This window comes from Trichosurus vulpecula, chromosome 4, assembly GCF_011100635.1.
Source record: "Trichosurus vulpecula isolate mTriVul1 chromosome 4, mTriVul1.pri, whole genome shotgun sequence".
Lineage (NCBI taxonomy): Eukaryota > Metazoa > Chordata > Mammalia > Diprotodontia > Phalangeridae > Trichosurus > Trichosurus vulpecula.
In genome coordinates, this window is record NC_050576.1 from 395732721 (window position 1) to 395755594 (window position 22874).

A 22874-nucleotide genomic window follows, 5' to 3' on the forward strand; every position below is an offset into this window, starting at 1 on the left:
TTTTTTCTCTCAATCATCAAATCATATATGTGTCACATCTGAGGACTGCCCCTGCTCCTGGGTGGACATCTGAGCCTATAGGAGACCTTGCCCTGTGGTTCCGAAGAGCCTGAGAGGGACAGCATCAGATGCAGATGGCTTTCCAACAGGGCCCAGAACCAGAACCTGAGCAAGGACCTGCTTTTTCCCTTTCTGAGTCCTGGCGTTCCCAAGACTGTTTTCCTGAATTTATAGTATTTTTAGCCATTATGCTCCCTCTGCTTGTTTACAATTAGTTTACAACTTCTGCCCGTCCCTGGGGATGTCCAAACACAGAAAAAGGAAAAACCTGACTCCACCTAGATAAGGATTTTTTTTAGAACTTCACCCCTGAGGAAGATACAGGTTTTTCTATACCTTAATTGGTCTTCAGGCAAAACCTTCAGTTTTCCTTTGACCAAAAGGGGGAAATGTGGAACATTTTATACCATTTTGTATCATTTTTTATTTCAATCAGACCAAGAGCCTGAATTAATGAGTAACTGGAAGAAGATCCAGGACCTGGGCTTCTTTGCTCAGACTGTGTAGCCCCTGAACTGAACCCATCAAGGCAGGGACAACTCTACGCCCCTTGCCAGCAGGAAGCAGTTTCAGAAGCTGAGACCTTCGTCCCTGACCCCAAAAGAATTTGGGTCCTATTTGTTTGAGGGAATACGATGAGGGCACAGTCTCTGGGAACCTCCTTGAATCTGGAGTGCAGTCCCCGGGGGGCACCTTGAGCTCTCCTTGAGTCTTCCAACTGAATCTGGCCTTCCCCTGGGGCCATCGGCCTTGCATTATCATTGGACCAGGATCTCTGCCCGAGCTTTGCCCTTCATTTTTACTATCAAAATGCATGCCTTCCCCAGGCTCATCACCCTGCTTAGCATTTTGGTTGGCCCCCTTATTTTATTGCTACGCCCCATCAGGTCATTCCTCTTTCAAAGGTTTGAATAGCTCCATAAAGAGAAGTGGGGAATGTGGTACTGGAAAAGTCAGTTATTGCTAAGGAGACCCCTGAGAAAACCCCAGTTTGCATAAGAAAAACAGACTTAGTTCCTGACATTTGGCGTTCAGCAGGTGTCCTTGGCCCTGTAACTGTTCTGGGAGTATGGATTGTATGGCCAGGGAAGTATGGCCAAGGGAAGGGCCTGATGTTCTGCAATCTCTGTTTCCTGAGTGGGCTGAGAGATGTCTCTATCTTGTGTCTACAAACCCAGCTGGAGCGTCCCTTGGTCTGCCTATGGCCTTGAAGGATGAAGGGCTCAGCCCCAGACATTCTCTTGAATTACTTGACTGTTCCTAGCTCTTATTCCATGAGTCATGTTGCAGGATGTATGGCAAATTGGACACAGAGATCCTGAGTTGTAATTCAGTTGACACTTTGTCAGCTGTCTGATATGCTGTACTTGCAGTCTCTTTAGGAGGTTCCTCTTCATGAATCATGATCACAAAAGTGGAAAAGGCTTGCCAAGCCTGCTAAAATAACATATGCAAGTTTCAAGAGATAATTAACCACTGCTCCTTGATCTATTGTATAAATTTGATTTCTCCACCCCAAACTCTTGGTCATTCTGATTTGGATTGAACCCTGAATGACCGCCGGCTAATAAATTCTCCATTTAAAACTTATACTCTGTGGTGTGTCTCACTTGCTTTTGGTGTAACAGAAGCACCTACCCAGGAAAACTGAGTATCATGTTCCAAGGCAAAATATGGATTTTCAATAAAATAGAGGACTTTCAAGCTTTCTCAGTGAAAAGACCAGAGCTGAACAGAAAATTTGACTTTCAGACGCAAGAATCGAGAGAAGCATGAAAAGGTAAACAAGAAAGAGAAATCATAAGGGACTTACTAAAGTTGAACTATTTTGTTTACACTCCTACACAGAAATATGATGTATATAATTCATGGCACATCAGTATTTGGGTAGCTGAAGGGAATATACATATACACACACACACACACACACACACACACACACACATACTTTTATACATACATACATATATCTATATCTATATCTATCTATATCTATATCCATGTCTATGTCTATGTCTATGTCTATGTCTATGTCTATGTCTGTCTATCTATCCATCTATGTATCCATAGATATATATAGACAGAGGGCCACAGGGTGAGTTGAATATGAAGGGATGATATATCTAAAAAAATAAAATCAAATTAAGGGATGAGAAAGGACTATATTGAGAGAGGGAGACAGGGAGAGATAGAACAGGGCAAATTATCTCGCATAAAAGTGGCAAGAACAAGCAGTTAGTTTGAAGGGAAGAGGGGGCAGGTGAGGGGGAATGAGTGAATCTTGCTCCTATTGGATTTGACTTGAGGAGGGAATAATACACACTTAATTGGGTATCCTACCCCACAGGAAAGTAGGGGGAAGAGGATAAAAAAGGGGGGATGATAGAAGGGAGGGCAGATAGGGGGATGAGGTAATCAACAGCAAACACTTTTGAAAAGGGACAGGGTCAAGGGAGAAAACTGAATAAAGGGGGAATGGATAGGAGGGAGCAAAACATAGTTAAACTTTCACAACATGAGTATTGTGGAAGGGTTCTACATAATGATATATATGTGACCTATGTTGAATTGCTTGCCTTCTTAGGGAGGGTGGGTGGGGAGGGAAGATGGGATAGAATTTGTAACTCAAAGTTTTAAAAGCAGATGTTAAAAAAAGTTGTTTTTGCATGCAACAGGGAAATAAGATATACAGGCAATGGGAAATAGAAATCTATTTTGCCCTACAAGAAAGTAAGGGAAAAGGAGACTAGGGTGAGGGAGTGGTGTGACAGAAGGGAGGGCTGACTGGGGAGTGGGGCAATCAGAATATATGCCATCTTGGAGTGGGGGGGAGGGTAGAAATGGGGAGAAAATTTTGTAATTCAAGATCTTGTGGAAATCAATGCTGAAAACCAAAAATATGAAATAAGTAATAATAATTAAAAAACAAAATAAAATAGTTGTGCAGTTTTAGAGTTTCACCACCTATATATTAGTGTGCCTATCCTCCCACAACTTCTTAAATACTTGTTACCATTTTCTTTTTGCTGATTTTCAGGGTTTGAGGTAATACTTGAGAGTTGTTTTGATTTGCATTTCACTTATTATTAGGGACATTATTGCATGTTTTTCAGGCAATTGTGAATACTTTGGGTTTTTTTGAGAACTGGTAGTTCCTATTATTTTGAACACATATATTAGGAAATTTCTATTAGTTTTATTTTATATGTTATATTTATGTATTTTTATATTATATCATAATACACAATTATATTATATACAATATATGAATCATGTGTAAATATATAAAAATTGAATCTTATATGTATATATACATATTAATACATATACATACATATACATGCACATTGTGTGTGTGTGTGTGTGTGTGTGTGTGTGTGTTTGTGAATCTTGGATACCAAACCTTTATAAAAGAAATTTAATAGAAATTTTTTTTTCCATTCAACCACTTCCTTTCTCATTTTGGATACATTAATTTTGTCTATGCAAAATGGTTTTCAATGTCAAGTTTATTTTATCTTTTGTTATTTTGTTATCTATTTTGTTATCTATTGTTATATATTATTATTATTGTTATATATTTTGTTATCTATTGTTATTGCCCCTATCTCTTAATTTATGTCCAATAGCTTTGAGAGGTATATGATGTGTTTCTCTTCTCGTTCTCTGTAGTATGATCTTTAATATTGACATTGCATAACCATTTAGAATGCATTCTGGAATATTGTGTGAAGTTTTGGTCTAACCCTAGTTTCTAACAGATTCCTTTTCAGTTTTCCCAGCATTTTTTATTTTTTATAAACAAGGTTTTATTTATAAATGAGGTTTTCCGCAGGTAATTTATGTTTTCTACTTTATGAAATCTCACTTTGTAATCAGGATTAGTTCATATATCCTCACTAAAATATTCATTTAACACTTTGTGAGAAATGATTCATTTGGAACTCTCCTCCAATCTTTATTAATCAGTTTAGTGTGATTCCATAAGGGATAATGATTATTAGCAATCATTAGCAATATACTCATCCAGTATCATATATTTAGTCAGTCATCTAACAATGAGTACAAGAACAAGTATGTACTGACTAATATTTTACATAAATCATATAGGGATAATTAGATAATATAGGTTCAAACTTTAATCCAACATTCACTATATGTTTTTTCCCTTCTTGTTTAACTTATTTTTTATTATTTAATATTTTTAGTTTTGAACACTGATTTCCACAAGATTTTGAGTTACAAATTTTGTCACTCATTCTATCCTCCCCCCAACCCAAGATGGCATATATTCCAATTGCCCCTTACCCCAGTCTGCCCTCCCTTCTGTCACCCCACTCTCCCTGCCTTATCCCCTTTCCCTCTACTTTCTTGTAGGGCAAGATTGATTTCTATACCCCATTGCCTGTATATCCTATTTCCCAGCTGCATGTAAAAAACATTTTTTTTTGAAGATTTGTTTTCAAATTCTCTCCCTTCTTCCCTCCCCACCCACTGCCCATGGGAAGGCAAGCAATTTAACACAGGCCACACATGTATCATTATGCAAAACACTTCCATAACAGTCATGCTATGGAAGCCTATGTTTCCCTCCATCCTAACCTGTCCCCCTTTATTCAATTTTCTCCTTTGACCCTGTCCCTTTTCAAAAGTGTCTGCTTTTGACTACCTCCTCCTCCCATATACCCTCCCTTCTATCATACCCCCCCTCTTATTCCTGTCCCCCCTACTTTCCTGTAGGGTAAGATACCCAATTGAGTGTGTATGTTATTCCCTCCTCAGGTCAAATCTGATGAGAGGAAGATTCACTCATTCGCCCTCACCTGCCCCCTCTTTCCTTCCATTATAACTGCTTTTTCTTGCTACTTTCAAGTAAGATAATTTCCCCTGTTCTATTGCCCCCCTTTTCCTTCTCCCATTATATTACTCTCTCACACCTTAATTTTATTTTATTTTTTTAGATATCATTCCTTCATATTTAACTTACCCTGTGCCCTCTGTGTATAAATACATATACGTATATATATATATATGTATATATACACACACATATATGTATGTATGTATTTATTTCAACTACCCTTATACTTAGAAAGGTTTCATGAGTTACAAATCTCATCTTTCCATATAGCAATGTAAACAAAATTGTTCAACTGTAGTAAGTCTCTTATGATTTCTCTTTCCTGTTTACCTTTTCATGCTTCTCTTGATTCCTGTTTTGAAAGTCACATTTTCTATTCAACTCTGGTTTTTTAACAAGAATGCTTGAAAGTCCTCTATTTTATTGAAAGTCTATATTTTGCCCTGGAGTATTATATTCAGTTTTGCTGGATAGGTGATTCTTGGTTTTAATCTTAGCTTCTTTGACCTCCAGAATATCATTGCCAGCCCTTTGATCCCTTAATTATAGAAGCTGCTAGATCTTGTGTTATCCTGGTTGTATTTCCACAATACTCAAGTTGTTTCTTTCTGGCTGTGCTTGCAATATTTTCTCCTTGACCTGAAAGCTCTGGAATTTGGCTGCAATATTCCTAGGAGTTTTCTTTTTGGGATCTTTTTCAAGAAGTGATTGGTGCATTCTTTCAATTTCTATTTTACCCTCTGGCTCTAGAATATCAGGACAGTTCTCCTTGATAATTTCTTGAAAGATGATGTCTAGGCTCTTTTTTTGATCATGGCTTTCAGGTAGTCAAATAATTTTAAAATTATCTCTCCTGGATCTATTCTCCAGGCCAGTGGTTTTTCCAACGAGATATTTCATACTGTCTTCCATTTTTTCATTCTTTCAGTTCTGTTTTATAATTTCTTGATTCCTCATAAAGTCGCTTGCTTCCACTTGCTGTATTCTATTTTTTAAGGCAGTATTTTCTTCAAGTGGTCTTTTGGACCTCCTTTTCCATTTGGCTAATTCTGCTTTTTAACGCATTCTTCTCCTCATTGGTTTTTGGAGCTCTTTTGCCATTTGGGTTAGTCTATTTTTAAGGTGTTCTTTTCTTCAGTATTTTTTGGGTCTCCTTTAGCAAGTTTTTGACTTGTTTTTCATGATTTTCTTGCATCACTCTCAATTCTCTTCCTAATTTTTCCTCTACTTCTCTTAATTGGTTTTCCAAATCCTTTTTGAGCTCTTCCATGGCTTGAGAACAATTCATATTTTTCTTGGAGGCTTTTGATGTAGGCTCTTTGACTTTGTTGACTTCTTCTGGCTGTATTTTTTTGCTCTTCTTTGTACCCAAAAATGATTCTATAGTCTAAGTCCTTTTACACTGCTTTCTCATCTTACCATCCAATTACTTGACTTTTGAACTTTTGGTCATGGTATGACTGCTTTCAGACTGGAGAGTGCTTTGTCCCCAGCCTCAGGGGTTTTTGGCTGCTATTTTCAGAGCTACTTCTATTCTGAGATGGTTTTATGCTCCTCTCCTGCCCTGTGCTCTGGTGTGTAAGTGGAAGCACTCCTTTCTGTCATGTAACTACCAGGAGGATTCCCTTTCCACAGTCACTGTAAGCTTTGCCACACCACTGTTCCTCCTCCCCCAAGAACTACCAGATCAAGCAGGGCAAAGCAAGAGAAGCCTGCCTTTCCACCAGCAAAGCAATTCCTGCATTTCTGCTCTGATCTGCCACTTGATTCCTTCCACCCTGTGGGCCAGTGGCTTTGGATGCAGCTGCCTCTGGAGCTCTGGAAGCAGCCACCAGAGTTTCTTGCTGCTGCCGCCCACTGCCCCTGGGGCTGGGGCCAGACCTTGCATTTCTCTCACCCAGATCCAGCAGTTTTCCCACTGACCTGCTCCGTTGTCTTTGGTGTTTTTGGGTTGAAAAGTCTGGTAATTGACACAGCTCAGTGATTCATAGCCCTGAGACCTACTCCTCCCATTCTACTCCTGGCCTCATCTGTCCTGGTGCAGCCAATGCTGGGCTTTGCTTTGCTCCCAGCACAGTGCGAAAGACCCTTCCCAGTGACCATCCAGGCCGTCCTGGGCTGGCGACCTGTTTCCCTCTGTTATTTTGTGGGTTCTGTAGCTCTAGAATTTGTTTAGACTCACTTTTTACAGGTGTTTGAGGGATTTGTGGGAGAGCTTAAGCCAGTCCCTGTTTTCAAGCCACCATCTTCGCTCTGTCCCCTTACTATATATGTACTAGTTATGAAGTTCACTCGTGCAACCACAAGATTGCTGACAAAGATATCTCCATTCTGTTTTGCTCAAATTCTATGTCTAAGTTTAGTATGGATGGCATGATATAGAAAATCCCTTAAATTCTTTCTAACTCTGGTCCTTGTCTTGTCCATCATGAGCTGGTGACCCTCTTATGACCACTTAGTCACTGGAGATAACTATTGCCTTGCCCATCTTATGACCACTTAGCTGACACATCCCCTGCCTTGTACTTCCTGTTACCACCCATGCTGATGCATCATTTTTGGTCCTTCCTAGAAGATAAAAATCAAAGCTTATCATCCAATCAAATTCTGTATTTTACTATGCCTCTTTTGCCTGTTTGGTTCAAACTGTATAAATGTACAGTCCTGGGGATAGGAGGCATCTCAGATCATGAGGAAGATCTGAGGTCCACTTCACTAGAGGGAGCCATGGACCATTTAATGAGGTGCTATTAGCTTGGAGCTCTGCCTCAGTGCTTTTTCTTGCAGATGGACAATTTTGGACCCAATTCTTTGTAAGTTAATAAAAATTGATGAAAGCTTTATATGCTTACATACAGTGTTTCCAAGTTGAAGTGAGAAACAAGGGAGTCAGCAACATGTGACTCAAACATTACTTTAGTTGACAGCAAACTAAATGCATGTGAACTTGGGCTTGTTTAAATAACTTTCCTTGAAATCTAACTAGTTACTGAATATTTGTTGCTTTTGATGCCTGACCTCAGCACAAACAAATCTGTCCTGGAGATTAAAGTCCATTGATGTAGTCTGACTTCATCTGTGTTTCTGGACTGTCAGAAAAAACCTCAGCATATTATCTCTTATTGCTGACCCTATTTCCAGCTTTGAGAGCAGCTTTCCCATATCAGCCATATTAGGAATTTAAATGCTCTGTTTGATTAATTCGATAGCTGTGACTATAGCTAAGTGCTACATTAGGGGGAATTTCAGTTTTCGGTAGTTAGGGTTCATGAGGCTTATTGTGTGTATGTGTTAAGAGAAAGACTTTGAGTATGTATGAGAGAGACAGAGATAGCCACAAAGAGACAGACAAACTGAGACACAAAAAGAGATGGAGATAGATTTACTTTTATGTCCACTGTTGATGAGGAAGGATTCATGAGTGATCTTTTTATAGGAAAGTGCTAGCATCGAGGTGAAGTAACAAGAATGACTTGCTTCCTTGCTGTAATATTTTGTTATAATTTCCTTGTTACACCAGTGAGGCGGGCTTATTGGTTTTGGAATATTATTGCTACAATATCAAATTGGGGGCATTGGTCTTTTAATCTGATCCTCTGGAGTCTAAATAAATGTTTTACTTCCTCTGCCTTCTACCTGGAGAAATCCTCATACTTCGTGATTCCAAACCACTCAGGCATGTCCATGGCCCTCTCTGAGGTCATGAATTTTGCCTTACTGCTATACCTCCTTAAGCCAAATCTGATGAGAGTAAGGTTCACTCATTCCCCTTCACTTCCCCCCTGCTTCCCCTCCAATGTAAAAGCATTTTCTTGCCTTTTTTATGGGAAATAATTTACCCAATTTTACCTCTCCTTTTTTCCTTCTCCTAGTACATTCCTCTCTCACCCCTTAATTTCTTAATTTTATTTTTTTAGATATCCTTTCATATTCAAGTCACCCTATACCTTCTCTCTCTCTCTCTCTCTCTCTCTCTCTCTGTCTCTGTCTCTGTCTCTGTTTCTCTCTGTCTTTCTCTTTCTGTCTCTTTGTCTCTGTCTCTCTCTGTATATATATACACACACACACACACACATATATATATATATATATATATATATATATATATTCTGTCCAACTACTCTAATACTGAGAAATGCCTCATGAGTTATAAATATGTCCTGGGAAAAGTGGGAAAGGAGAGGAAGATTGGGGAAAAGTATTTCACATAAAAAGAGGTATATGAGTAAGAGGAAGAGCTTTTTAATGGTAAAGAGGAGATAGGTAATGCTTGAATGTCACTCACATCTAAATTGGTTAAAAGAGGGAAAAATATATATAGACATTCAATAGAGAATAGAAAATTATCTTATCCAGTTGATACTCTAAGTAATTTGGGAAAGCAAGGAATAGTTTACTTATCAGATTTGTGGAAAAGTAAAGAATTCATGACCCAACAAGAGATAGAGAGCATTACAAAATGCAAAATGGATAATTTTGATTATGTCAAATTGAAATGTTTTTGTACAGAAAAAGCCAATGCAACAAGAATTAGGAGGGAAGCAGAAAATTGGGAGAAAATCTTTGCAACTAGTATCTCTGATAAAGGCCTCATCTCTAAAATATACAGGGAGCTGAGCCAAATATATAGGAATACAAGCCATTCCCCAATTGAGAAATGGTCAAAGGATATGAACAGGCAGTTTTCAGAGGAAGAAATTAAAGCTATCTACAGGCATATGGAAAAATGCTCTGGATCGCTGCTGATTAGAGAAATGCAAATCAAAACAACTCTTAGATACCACATCTCTCCTGTCAGATTGGCTAAAATAACAAATCAGGAGAATGATAAATGCTGGAAAGGATGTGGGGAAATTGGAACATAGTTGCATTGCTGGTGGAGTTGTGAGCTGATCCAGCCATTTTGGAGGGTGGTTTGGAACTATGCCCAAAGGGCTATAGAAATGTTCATACCCTTTGACCCAGCAATACCACTTCTAGGGTTGTATCCCAAAGAAATCACGCAAGCGGGAAAAGGAAACATATGTACAAGAATATTTATAGCAGCTCTCTTTGTGGTAGCCAAGAATTGGAAATCAAAGGGATGCCCATCAATTGGGGAATGGCTGAACAAGCTGTGGTATATGAAGGTGATGGAATACTATTGTGCCATAAGAAATGGGGATGATGCAGACTTCATAACAACCTGGAAAAACCTACACGACATAATGCTGAGTGAGCGGAGCAGAGCCAGGAGAACGTTGGGCACAGCCACAGATATATGGATTCCGTGAGGACCAACCCTGACATACTGCGCTTTTCTCAGCAACCTAAGGGGCAAGGACAACTCCAGGGGACTCACGATGGAGAATGCTATCTTCATCGAGACAAAGAAATGTGAAGTTTGAATACAGACTGAGGCACACTACATGCTCGCCTTTTCTGCTTCTCTTTTGTTTTTGTTTTTGGGTTTTTTTTTTTTTTGGTTCTGTTTCTTCTTTCTCATGATTCATTCCATTGGTCATAATTCTTCTCCACGACTTGACTAGTGCATAAATTAATTCAATGCGAAGTTATACATGACAGTTATATGATACTTCATGACGTCTTGGGGAGGGAGGGGGGAGGGAGGGGAGAAAAAATGGAACTCAAAACTATGTAGAACCGTGTGTGGTAAACTAAAAATAAATAAAGAAATTTATTAAAAAAATTATCTTTTCCAACAGGAAAGTAGGAGGGGAAGGGGATAAAATAGAGGGTGTGTGTGATAAAATGGAGGGTTTATAATAGAGAGTAATGGTCTGATGCAAAACAGATTGTAAAGGAGAGACAGACTAAAAAGAGAGAAAGAGAAGAATAAACAGAAGAAAATAGGATGGAGGGATATGCACAGTTAGCAGTCATAATTGTAAATGTGAAGAGGATAAACTCATCCCCAAAATGGAAGCTCATAACAGTGGATTAAAAACCAGAATCCAATAATATGGTCTTTACAAGAAATACACTTAAAAGAGAGAGACACACACAGAGTTAAAACAAGGGGTTAGGGGAGAATCTATTATGCTTTCAGTGAAGTTAAAAAGACGGGGATAGTGATTATGATCTCAGACAATCAAAAACAAAAATAGACCCAATTAAAATGGATAAGCAGGGGAACTTCATCTTTGCTAAAAGTAACTATAGATAATGAAATAATATCACTACTAAACATATATGCACCAAATGTCACAAGATCCATATTCTTAAAGGAAAAATTAAATGAATGATGAGAAGAAACAGTAAAACTATACTAGTTAGGGACCACAACTTTATCCTTTTATTATTAGATCCATCTAACCATGAAATAAATTAGAAATAAGTTAAGGAGAAGAATAGATCTCAAAATAGTTAGATATGATAGATCTCTGGAGAAGACTGAATAGGAATGGAAAGAAGCATACCTTTTTTCAAAGCTGTACGTGATGACTTAAGGCATAACAATCTCACAAACAAATGAAAAGCAGAAATATTTAAATGTAGCCTTTTCAGACAATAAAATTACATTCAGTAAAGGGCTGTGTAAGAATAAATGGAAAAGTATTTGGAAACTAAATAATCTCATTCTAAAGAATGAGTGGGGAAGAACTGGTCTCAGGCCATGGAAGAGCTCAAAAAGGAGTTGGAAAAGCAAGTTAGAGAAGTAGAGGAAAAATTGGGATGAGAAATGAGAATGATGTGAGAAAAACATGAAAAACAAGTCAATGACTTGCTAAAGGAGACCCAAAAAATACTGAAAAAAATATTGAAGAAAACAACACTTTAAAAAATAGACTAACTCAAATGGCAAAAGAGCTCCAAAAAGCCAATGAGGAGAAGAATGCCTTGAAAGACAGAATTAGCCAAATGGAAAAGGAGGTACAAAAGACCACTGAAGAAAATACTACCTTAAAAATGAGATTGGAGCAAGTAGAAGCTAGTGACTTTATGAGAAATCAAGATATTATAAAACAGAACCAAAGGAATGAAAAAATGGAAGACAATGTGAAAGATCTCATTGGAAAAACCACTGACCTGGAAAATAGATCCAGGAGAGATAATTTAAAAACTATTGGACTACCTGAAAGCCATGATCAAAAAAAGAGCCTAGATATCATCTTTCAAGAAATTATCAAGGAGAACTGTCCTGATATTCTAGAGCCAGAGGGTAAAATAGAAATTGAAAGAAGCCACAGATTGCCTCCTCAAATAGATCCCAAAAAGAAAACTCCTAGGAACATTCCAGAGCTCACAGGTCAAGGAGAAAATACTGAAAGCAGCCAGAAAGAAACAATTTGAGTATTGTGGAAAAACAATCAGGATAATCCAAGATCTGGCAGCTTCCACATTAAGGGACTGAAGGGCTTGGAATATGATATTCTGGAGGTCAATGGAGCTAGGATTAAAGCCAAGAATCACCTACCCAGCAAATCTGAGTATCATGCTCCAAGGCAAAATATGGATTTTCAATAAAATAGAGGACTTTCAAGCTTTCTCAGTGAAAAGACCAGAGTGGAATAGAAAATTTGACTTTCAAACACAACAATCAAGAGAAGCATGAAAAGGTAAATGAGAGAGAAATCATAAGGGACTTACTAAAGTTGAACTGTTTTGTTTACATTCCTACATAGAAAGATGATGTGTATGATTCATGAGACCTCAATATCATAGTAGCTGAAAGGAATATGCACATATATATATATATATGTGTAAACATATATATACATATGTGTGTGTCTATGTATGTATGTATATATATATATATATATATATATATATATATACACACACACAAAGGGCACAGGTAAGTTGAATATGAAGGGATGATATCTAAAAAAAATAAAATCAATTTAAGGGATAAGAGAGGAATATATTGAGAAAGGGAGAAAGGGAGAGATAGAATGGGGTAAATTATCTCGCATAAAAGTGGCAAGAAAAAGTGGTTCTGTAGGAAGGGAAGAGGGGGCAGGTGAGGGGGAATGAGTAAATCTTGCTCTCATCGGATCTGACCTGAAGAGGGAATACCATACATACTCAACTGGGTATCTTACCCCACAGGAAAGAAGGAGGAAGAAGATTAAAAAGGGGGGATGATAGAAGGGAGGGCAGACAGGGGGAGGAGGTAATAAAAAGCAAACATTTTTGAAAAGGGACAGGGTCAAGGGAGAAATTCAATAAAGAGGGATAGGTTAGGAAGGAGCAAAATATAGTTAATCTTTCACAACATGAGTATTGTGGAAGGGTTTTACGTAATGATACGCATGTGGCCTATGTTGAATTGCTTGCCTTCTTAGGGAGGGTGGGTGGGGAGGGAAGAGGGGAGAGAATTTGGAACTCAAAGTTTTAAAAACGGATGTTCAAAAACAACAACAGCAACAAAAAGTTTTTTTCATGCAACTAGGAAATAAGATACACAGGCAATGGGGCATAGAAATTTATCTTGCCCTACAAGAGAAGAAGGGAAAGGGGGATGGGAGGGGAGTGGGGTGACAGATGGGAGGGCTGACTGGGGAATGGGGCAACCAGAATACACGCCATCTTGGAGTGGGGGGAGGGTAGAAACGTGGAAAAAAATTTGTAATTCAAACTTTTGTGAAAATCAATGCTGAAAACTAAGTATATTAAAAAAATTAAAAAAAAGAATGAGTGGGGGAAAGAACAAATCATAGAAACAATCAATAAAGGGCATCTAGGTGGTGCAGTGAGTAGAGCACCAGCCCTGGAGTCAGGAGGACCTGAGTTCAAATCTACCCTCAGACACTTGATGCACATACTAGCTGTGTGACCTTGGGCAAGTCACTTAACCCCAATTGTCCTGACAAAAAGAAAAAACAAAAAGAAACAATCAATACTTCTTTTTTAATGGAATGGCAATGTGTTAACATATCAAAATTTGTGAGAAGTAGGCAAAGTAGTACTTAGTGGAAAATTTATATTTCTAAATGTACATAAATAAGAGAAAAAATGAATCAAAGAATTGGGCATGCAACTAAAAAATTAGTAAAAGAACAAATTAAAAATCCCCAAAATGGAAATCTTGAAAATAAGAAGTGAAATTAATAAAATTGAAGGTTAAAGTCAGTTGAACTAATAAATAAAACTAGCAGCTGAATATATAAAAACAAAACAATAAAATAGATAATCAATTTCTAATTTGATTTTAAAATGGAATAAAAAAACCCAAATTACCATTATTAAAAATGAAAAGGGTAAATGCACCACCAATGAAGAAGAAATTAACGCAATTATTATGAGTTATTTTGCCTAATTATGTGCCAATAAACTAGCAATCTGAGTAAAATGAATGAATATTTAAAAAATATAAACTGCCCAGATTAACAGAAGAGGAAATAGAATACTTAAATAACCCTAACTTAGAAAAACATTTAAACAAGCTGAAAAGGAGTTCCCTAAGAAAAAAATCTCCAGAGCCTTATGGATGTACAAGTGAATTCTACCAAATATTTAAGGAACAATTAATACCAATACTATATCAACTATTTGATAAATAGGTCAGGAAGGGGCCTTACCAGATTCCTTCCTGTTGTGACACAAATATGGTTCTGTTACCTAAACCAGAGGGAAAAAACAGACTAATTTCCTCAATAAATATTAAAGCAAAAATTTTAAATTAAATATTAGCAAGGAGATTACAGCAATATATCACAAACATTATACACTATGATCAGATGGGATTTATACCAGAAATTTAAATTTGGTTCAATATTAGAAAAAACTATCAACATAACTCAGCATATCAATTAAAAAATAAAAATCATACGATTATATAAAAATTCAGAAAAAGCCTTTGAACAAATGCAAAACCCATTCATATAAAAAATCCTTGAAAGCATAAGAATCAAAGGAACCTATCTTAAAATGATAGGTTGTATCCATCTAAAATCAAGACCAAGCATTATCTGTAATGGGGATAAACTTGAAATCTTTCCAATTAGATCAAAGGTAAAGCAAAGATATTCATTATCACTACTATTATTCAGTGTTGTACTGGGAATTCTGGCTATAGCAATAAAAATGGAATAAAAATAGGCAATGAGGAAACAAAATTATCACTCTTTGTAAATGATATGATGGTGTATTTTGAGGACCCTGGAGAATCAACTCAAATACTAGCTGAAACAATTAACATCTTTATCATAGGTGTAGGATATAAAGTAAAGCCACATAAATCATCAACATTTCTGTATAGTACCAACAAAACTCATCAGGAAGACATAGAGAAAATTTTTAAAAAACAATTGCAGACAAGGTAAAATACTTGGGAGACTACATACCAAGATAAACACAGGGAGTATATGAACACAAATTAAAAACACTTTTTACACAAATTAAGATAGATCTAAATGATTGGAGAAATGTTTTGCTCATGGGTAAGCTGAGCCAATATAATAAAATTGACTATTCTGACCAAGTTAATTTACTTATTCAGTGCCATATCAATCAAACTACCAAATAATGATTTTATGGAAGTAGAAAAAAATAACAAAATTCATCTGGAAGAAGAAAAGGTTAAAAATATCAAGGAAATCGATGAAAAATACATGAAGGAAGGTAGATCAGTAGTGCCACATTTTAAAATATATTACAAAGCAGTGATCATGAAAATAGTCTGCTACTGTCTAAGAAACAGAGGAGGATGTATTAGGTACACAATCTATAGTAGTTAATTATTACACCAATCTAGTGTTTGAAAGACACAAAGATTTCTGCTCTTGAGGGTAAGAACTTGCTATTTGACAAAAATTGCTGAGAAAACTAGAAAGCAGCTTGGCAGAAACTAGGCATTGACCAACCTCTCAGAAATCCAGCCTCAGACATTAGCTATGTGACACTGGGCACATCACTGAACTCTGATTGCATCCTCCCCCTTACCCCCCCAAAATAAATGGGGAAACGAAATGGTCCATCAAGAATATAGGGTTGGTAGTTTAGTTTGACATGGGATTTTGCTTCATGATATCAAAAGTGGTCTGAAAAGTTATATTATTGAGAATTTCCTCTAATAAGTCCTTCTCCAGGAATTTTTAAATCTTTTTTTTTGTATTTCTTGATTTAGGTTCTAAGTGATAAGAAGCCTGTAAAAAAATAGGATCTTCTAATAGGCACAGTGCTTTAACATATTTATAAACAAGGTCATAGGTTCGTAAACCTGGATTCAAAAGAGACCTCAAGGGTCATCTAATCCAACTGCTTTATCTTACCAACAAGGGCATTGAGGCACAGCGAGGTTGAATGATATCCACAAGGAGACACAAGTAGCAAACGTGAGTAGGTTAGTCAGTAAGCTATTATTATGTGTTTGTTATGAGCCTGGTCATCTTCTGGCTCCAATCCTGGCCCTGTAGCCTTTCTTTCTGTGGACAAAGAAGGCTCCACATTTTGGTAGTTCACCCTCAACCCTGGATTTCTTACCCTGGAAGTATACTCTGTGCATGGGACCCATTCCTGTTATTGGCTTATTCCTCCCCAAACCTGCATTTTAAGGAATTACCCAGGTAGCGACATCTTCCTTCGTCTCCAAATTCCACTTCTGACTCTCTGGAACTTCTTGGACATGTTCCCTTTTAATTTCCTTTTATGTATTGTTTTCCACAATGGAAGGTAAGTTCCCTGAGGGCAGTGAGGGCTTTTCTTCTTAGTTGTATTTGTATTAGTAGTGTCTACCACAGTGTATGATAAAGAATAAGCACACAAAACATGCATAAACAGACATGTGCGTGCATGTGTGTGTGTGTGTGTGTGTGTGTTAAATGGAAAGTCATCTGAGAGAGAAGGCACTAACAGCTTCATGGGCACAATATCTATGAGACCAACATCTTCTTTACCACTGCACACTTAAGATTTCTGGAGCTTTCTGTTTGCTCTGTAGCAGAACTGTCTTTTACACGTTGTCTCCCCAACCCCCAGCACCCAACACTTCATCCCCTGATTAGAATATGGGCTTTTAGGGAACAAGACTGTCTTGAGTTTTTTTCTTCATATCTCTCATTCTTAGTGCAGTGCCTAGTACAAAGTGAATGCATGAGAAATGCTCATTCATTCATTAGTAATTTGAAAAGGAATGAGAACATAGTTGACAACTACTCAAAAAAGGCTTCCTTGAGAATATGGTACATTAATCTGAGTTATTAAAGAAGCCAGGGATTCTAAGAATACGTGCTAGGGAGCAGAACAAGAGATGGTTGTAAGAAATTCGGGGTCATTTGATAACTGAGTATTGGACCAATCTAAATTATACCATGTAATAATATACTCAGTGTTGAAGAAATTCAGTCAATACACTGTTAAGGTTGCTATGCAGAAAAGAAATTAAGAAGAGAATGAGACAAAAATTATGGAAAGAAAACATTCCACCCATAGGAAAGTGCTGAGAAATCTTAATACCTTGTGGAGTCGTAACAAGGTCCTACAGGTAGTATCAGAAGCAGTATTTGAATCTGGGTCCTTTGACTTCAAAGTGAATATTCTTTCCTGATGCTCCTCTCTTCGATGGCCTTTATAATTTCTAATGATCCCTCTAATTGTAAGAACTTATGTGCCTTTGTAATTAAATAAATGATGTTATCACTTCTTTCCCCAAAGGCAGGTTTTGATTTGGCAGAGAAGGAAGTGAGAAAAGAGGCATCCTGTGACTAAGTTCTCCCACCCTAGACAGTTACAGACCTTGGGGCAAATCATGATATATTCTCTCTCCTTGTTCCACATTTCATTTTTATATGTGTCACATCCAGACAAAAGGACTGACTGACTTTCATTAACTATTTTTTTCTAGACAGTTTAAGGAGTATTTAATGAGCTGGAGTTTTTCCAGAAATAAAAATGTTAAGACTTGGACCCTCTGTATATGAAAAAGTATTTCTATCTATGCAAAATCATGTAGTTATGGTGGGACCCAGAGGAACATTAGGAAGTAGTGGAGGTTTCAGATCAATATTCATTAAGCTGCTATCATGTGACAAACATTACTATCCTGTTGGTAAATGTTTAGTAACCTGCTCTCAAGAAATAAGCACAAGACACACTTTTCAGTTTAATCTACATTAATTTATTTAATGGTCATTTTTCTAATACTTTAAGTCTAGATAATCAGCAAAGCAATATGTGAAATCCCAAGTTTTTATATTTACCAATTTCTGAAGTGTACAAGCTCAAGTTTAATTACATCACTGTGCTTGTTTCCAAGTGAGGTTTTCACAGGGACATTCAAAACAGAGACTCTATTAATTCTGAAATCATCGTGCTTGTCATTTCTTATAGCACAATAATACTCTGCAAGTTGCTTGGATCTCTGAGAACTTAAGTGTTGTACCCGGAGTACACATAGCCAGTATGTGTCAGGGATGTGACTTGAACTCAAGTCTTTCTAACTCTAGGTCCTACTCTCTACCCACTATTTTATGCTGCCTCATGATATTTTTATAAGTCAAATAGCTTCACATTCATATAATCCAGTCACTTAATCTTTAAAGATTGTTAATATAAAAAATGGAAAGGTATGGTTCAATGGTTAGCACAGAAACATTATTATATTCCTCTTATTTGTGTAGATATGGCAGGGATATGTTGATTCCAGAAAAGGAAACTGAGTGCATCTTTGTACAGATTGCATATGAACATATAATGCTGCTTAAATTGCAGGAAGCATTTGGTGTGCATGTATAGGCGGAAAATGACAAACATATCTTTGCTCAGTGATTAGTATTTTACACCATACAGCTTAATATATTTTGGTAGTTATTCTCTAGTGTGATTATCACATGGATGATATATTAAGTCAATAATCTTTTAAAAGTTGTAAAATAAAATAATAGATATATGGTAATGAGTCAGGTTATGCTAACAAGTTGGTGCAGTAGGCAGTTGTGTATGGGATATAATTTGAGGTACTCTAAAAAGTCCCTCTTGCCCCACAAAAATTTCTCCCATTGTTTGGAATCCTTTCAATAGACCTTCACTTCTTCCATTCCTGTTAAAATATTACCCACTGAGAGGTACCACTTTAAACTATCATCATTTGTTTTACTTTTTGTGTAAATGAGTATCCTATTCACTCTCAAGATCAGTTTTTGAGAGACAATAAGAGAGAAACATCTTGACAGTATTGTCATCCATGAAGATGTGAATGGGTCACAGCGGAAGGGGCATAATTGTGTAGAATAAGGATGCTACGTTCATGTAAGACAAAATTTCTTTCCTGAGATGTTTTCCTGGTAACGATTCTGGTTTACAAACACTATAGTTTTTTTTGAACTGTCAATCTGATATTTCTTTTTGCCCTCTCTGGGTAATATGCCTAGTGTCTAGAATTAATCTTTTTCTTAACCTGTCCTCCTACCCACTGCCTCCTAGCCACTAACATTGCTTATATCAGCAACCTAGACAGAGAATACTTTTCTTCATTTTCCAACATCCATCAGTCATTTATTCCATATTTCAACTTTATCCTTTTTCTTCCCCTTTGAGGTCCCCTGAACACTTCTGATCAGACTCCTGTTCACTGGTCCAGTATATCTGTGTTCAGTTTTCATGTTATCCTTTTGAGCCATACATACTAATATCTCAGAATATCTGATCTCTCTTAGTCCATTCCTGCTGTGGACAGAAGGATCTCTGTTTCTTATTCAAATTCCCCTGTATTATGTCTCATCTTTCCATTTACTTCTTTTGCTCTTTCGATCTTTTCTGTTCTTTTTTCTTTGGATTCTTTCTTTTCTAAATGGTTCTTTTGTGACATTCAAATTCTTAAAGAGGTAGGTATGGATGATGGATTTAAAGAGTAAGTAGACCATTCTTTAATGCAGGTGGATATTGTACCACAAGGCAGGTGACCTTGTCAGAGGGCATATGGGTGAATTTTCAGCTTTCTGTCTGCCATCTGATTATGCCTGAGATTATTCTAGCTTCCTGGTATTTAAACCTTAGTGTCATTTTGGCTTTTCTACCTCTCTAACAACTCTTGCTTCTGTCATCTTCTTTCTACTCACAACCTAGTTCTGTCTTTCTTCACATTGATCTTCCTACCCTATCAAGTCTCTTGCATCTCTAATCTGTCATTGTCTTCTCTGCCAAAGTCAGTTTCTTAGAGCACATGTCTAACCTCATTACCTTCCTGCTCACTAAAACTATATGGCTCCTTAGAGCCTCTAGGGTCAAACATAGCTCCCTTAATGTGCCCCTTAAACCTCTTCACAGCCTAGATCCAACCTACCTTCAGTTTCATTACACACATCTTCCTTTTATAGCCCAGTATGCTCTTCAGAAACTTGTCTTTTCACCATTTCTTGTAAAAGTTCATTAACCTATTTTTGTACTGGCTCTCCCCCATGACTGATCTCTGCTCCAAAGCATCTTTGTCTCTCAGTATGTCTAGTTTACTTCAAAGATCATCTTCCAAAGAAGTCTTTTCTAATTCCATTAGCTGCCTTTCTCAACAAAGTATTTTTTTCTTCTGTCTTGTATATTCAATGGCACCCTACTATTTCCAGATTCAAATATAGATCCTCTCCACAGCTTCTTACCTTTGCAATCTTCATATGCCTTACTTCCCCCAAAGTTCTCTGAGGTCTAGTAACAAGTGATCTGCCCTCTTTGCTCTTCTTCAGATACAGAACTCCATCTCTTGACTCCATGCATTGTCTTTTTAAAATAGTGTTTTATTTGCCCCCCAATTACATGTAAAATCATTTTTATATTCATTGTTTTTTAAGTTCTAAGTTCCCAATTCCTTTTTCCTTCTCTCTCTTATCCCCTCTCTGAGAAGGTAAGCAATCTGATATGTTATATGTGTGCAATCATATAAATCATTTCCATATTAATCATTTTGTGGAAGAAAACTCAAACAAAAAAGAAAGCAAAGAGAAAGTGAAAAATAGTATGCTGCAGTCTGTATTCGGATGCCATCAATTCTGTTTCTGGAAGTGGATAGCATTTTTCATAGTGAGTCCTTTGGGATTGTGCTGGATCATTGTAATGCTGAGTATAGCTAAGTCATTCACAATTCTTCATTGTACAATGTTGCTGTTATTGTGTACAATGTTCTCCTGGTTCTGCTCATTTCACTATGCATCAGTTTATGTAAGTCTTTCCAGGTTTTTATGAAATCATCTTGCTTGTCAGTTTTGTGAGCAAAATAGTAATCCATCAAAATCATATATCACAACCTATTCAACCATTTCCCAGATGATGTGCATCCACTAAATCTCCAATTCTTAGCCACCACAAAAAGAGCTAGTATAAGTATTTTTGTATGCCCTTTGGGCATAGTTTCCAGTTGCTGTACAGAATGGCTGGATCAGTTCTCAACTCCACCAACAGTGCATTTGTTTCCCAGTTTTGTCACATACTGTCTAACATTTATTTTTTTTTCCTTTTCTGTTATATTAACCAATCTTTTAGGCATGAGGTGGTTCCTCAGCATTGCTGTAATTTGTATTTTTCAAACCAATAGTGATTTAGAGCATTTTTATAAAAATATGGATAGCTCTGATTTCTCTTGAAAAGTGTCTGTTTATATCTTTTGAGCATTTATCTATTGGCAAATTATTTATATAATTTTACTGAGTTCTCTATGTATATGAGAAATGATGCCTTTATCAGAGATCCTTCCTCCAAAATTTTCATCCAATTTTCTGCTTTCTTTCTGACTTTGGTTGCATCCCTTTTGCAAAACCTTTTCAACTTAATATAATCAACATTATCCATTTTATATTTTGTAATGTTCTCTCTATCTTTTTTGGTCCTAAATTCTTCCCTTATCCATAGATCTGATATATAAACTTCCATGACCTCCAAATTTGCTTATGGTATCAACTTTTATATCTAAATCCTGTTCCTATTTTTTTTTACCAGATCTTGATATATGGTCTGAGATGTTCTATATCTGGTCTCTGCCATACTGTTTTCCAATTTTTCCAGCAGCTTTTGTCTAATAATGAATTTTTGTTCCAAACACTTGGATTTTTGGGTTTATCAAATACTAAATTACTATGGTTATTTACTACAATGTAATGTGTACCTAATCTTTTCCACTGATTCTCCAATTTATTTTTTAGCTAGTTCCTGATTTTTTCAATGATTACCACTTTATAATACAGTTTGCGATCTGGGACACATAAGCCACCTGCCTTCATCCTGTTTTTTCTTTGATTTGTTTGATATTCTTGAGCTTTTGTTCCTTCAGATTAATTTAATTACTTTTTCTAGCTCTATAAATGATTTTTTTTATTTGTAGGCACTTAATAAGTAGATTGGGTTAGGTAGAATTGTCATTTTATTACATTGGCTTGGCATACCCATGAAAATTTAATATTATTCCAGTTATTTAAATCTAACTTTATTTGTGTGAAAAATATTTTGTGATTGTGTTCATATATTTCCTGAATTTGTTTTGACGGGTAGATTTCAAAATATTACATATTGTCTATAGTTATTTTCAATGGAATTTCTCTTTGTATCCCTTGCTGCTGGGCTTTATTGGTAATATATAGTTATGCTAATAGTTTATATGGGTTTATTTTATAATCTACATCTTTGCTAAACTTGATAATTATTTCAACTAGTTTTTTAGTGGATTTTCTAGAATTCTCTAAGCACACCATTTTATCATTAGGAGAGTGATATTTTTATTTCCTCATTGATTATTATAATTACTTCCATTTTTCTTCTCTTATTACTATAGCTAGTATTTCTAGTATAGTATTCAGTGGTGATAATGGACATCCTTGTTTTACTGCAGATTTTAGAGAGATGGCTTCTAGGTTATCCCCGGTATAGATAATGCTCGCTGATGGTTCTAGATAGATATTACTTCTCATTTTGAGGAAAGCTCCATTAACCTTATGCTCTTTAGAGTTTTTAGGAATAAGAATATTTTATCATTTTATTTCCTGCTTTTATTGAAATAATCATATAACTTATGTTGGTTTTATTATTGATATTG

General features: G+C 36.5%; 1 protein-coding gene across 1 annotated transcript in view; it reads right to left on the reverse strand.

Annotated features, from left to right (window-relative positions):
- Window positions 1–22874, reverse strand: part of LOC118846535 (sulfotransferase 1C1-like) — a 315085-nt gene that overhangs the window by 274715 nt on the left and 17496 nt on the right. The window lies entirely within an intron of this gene.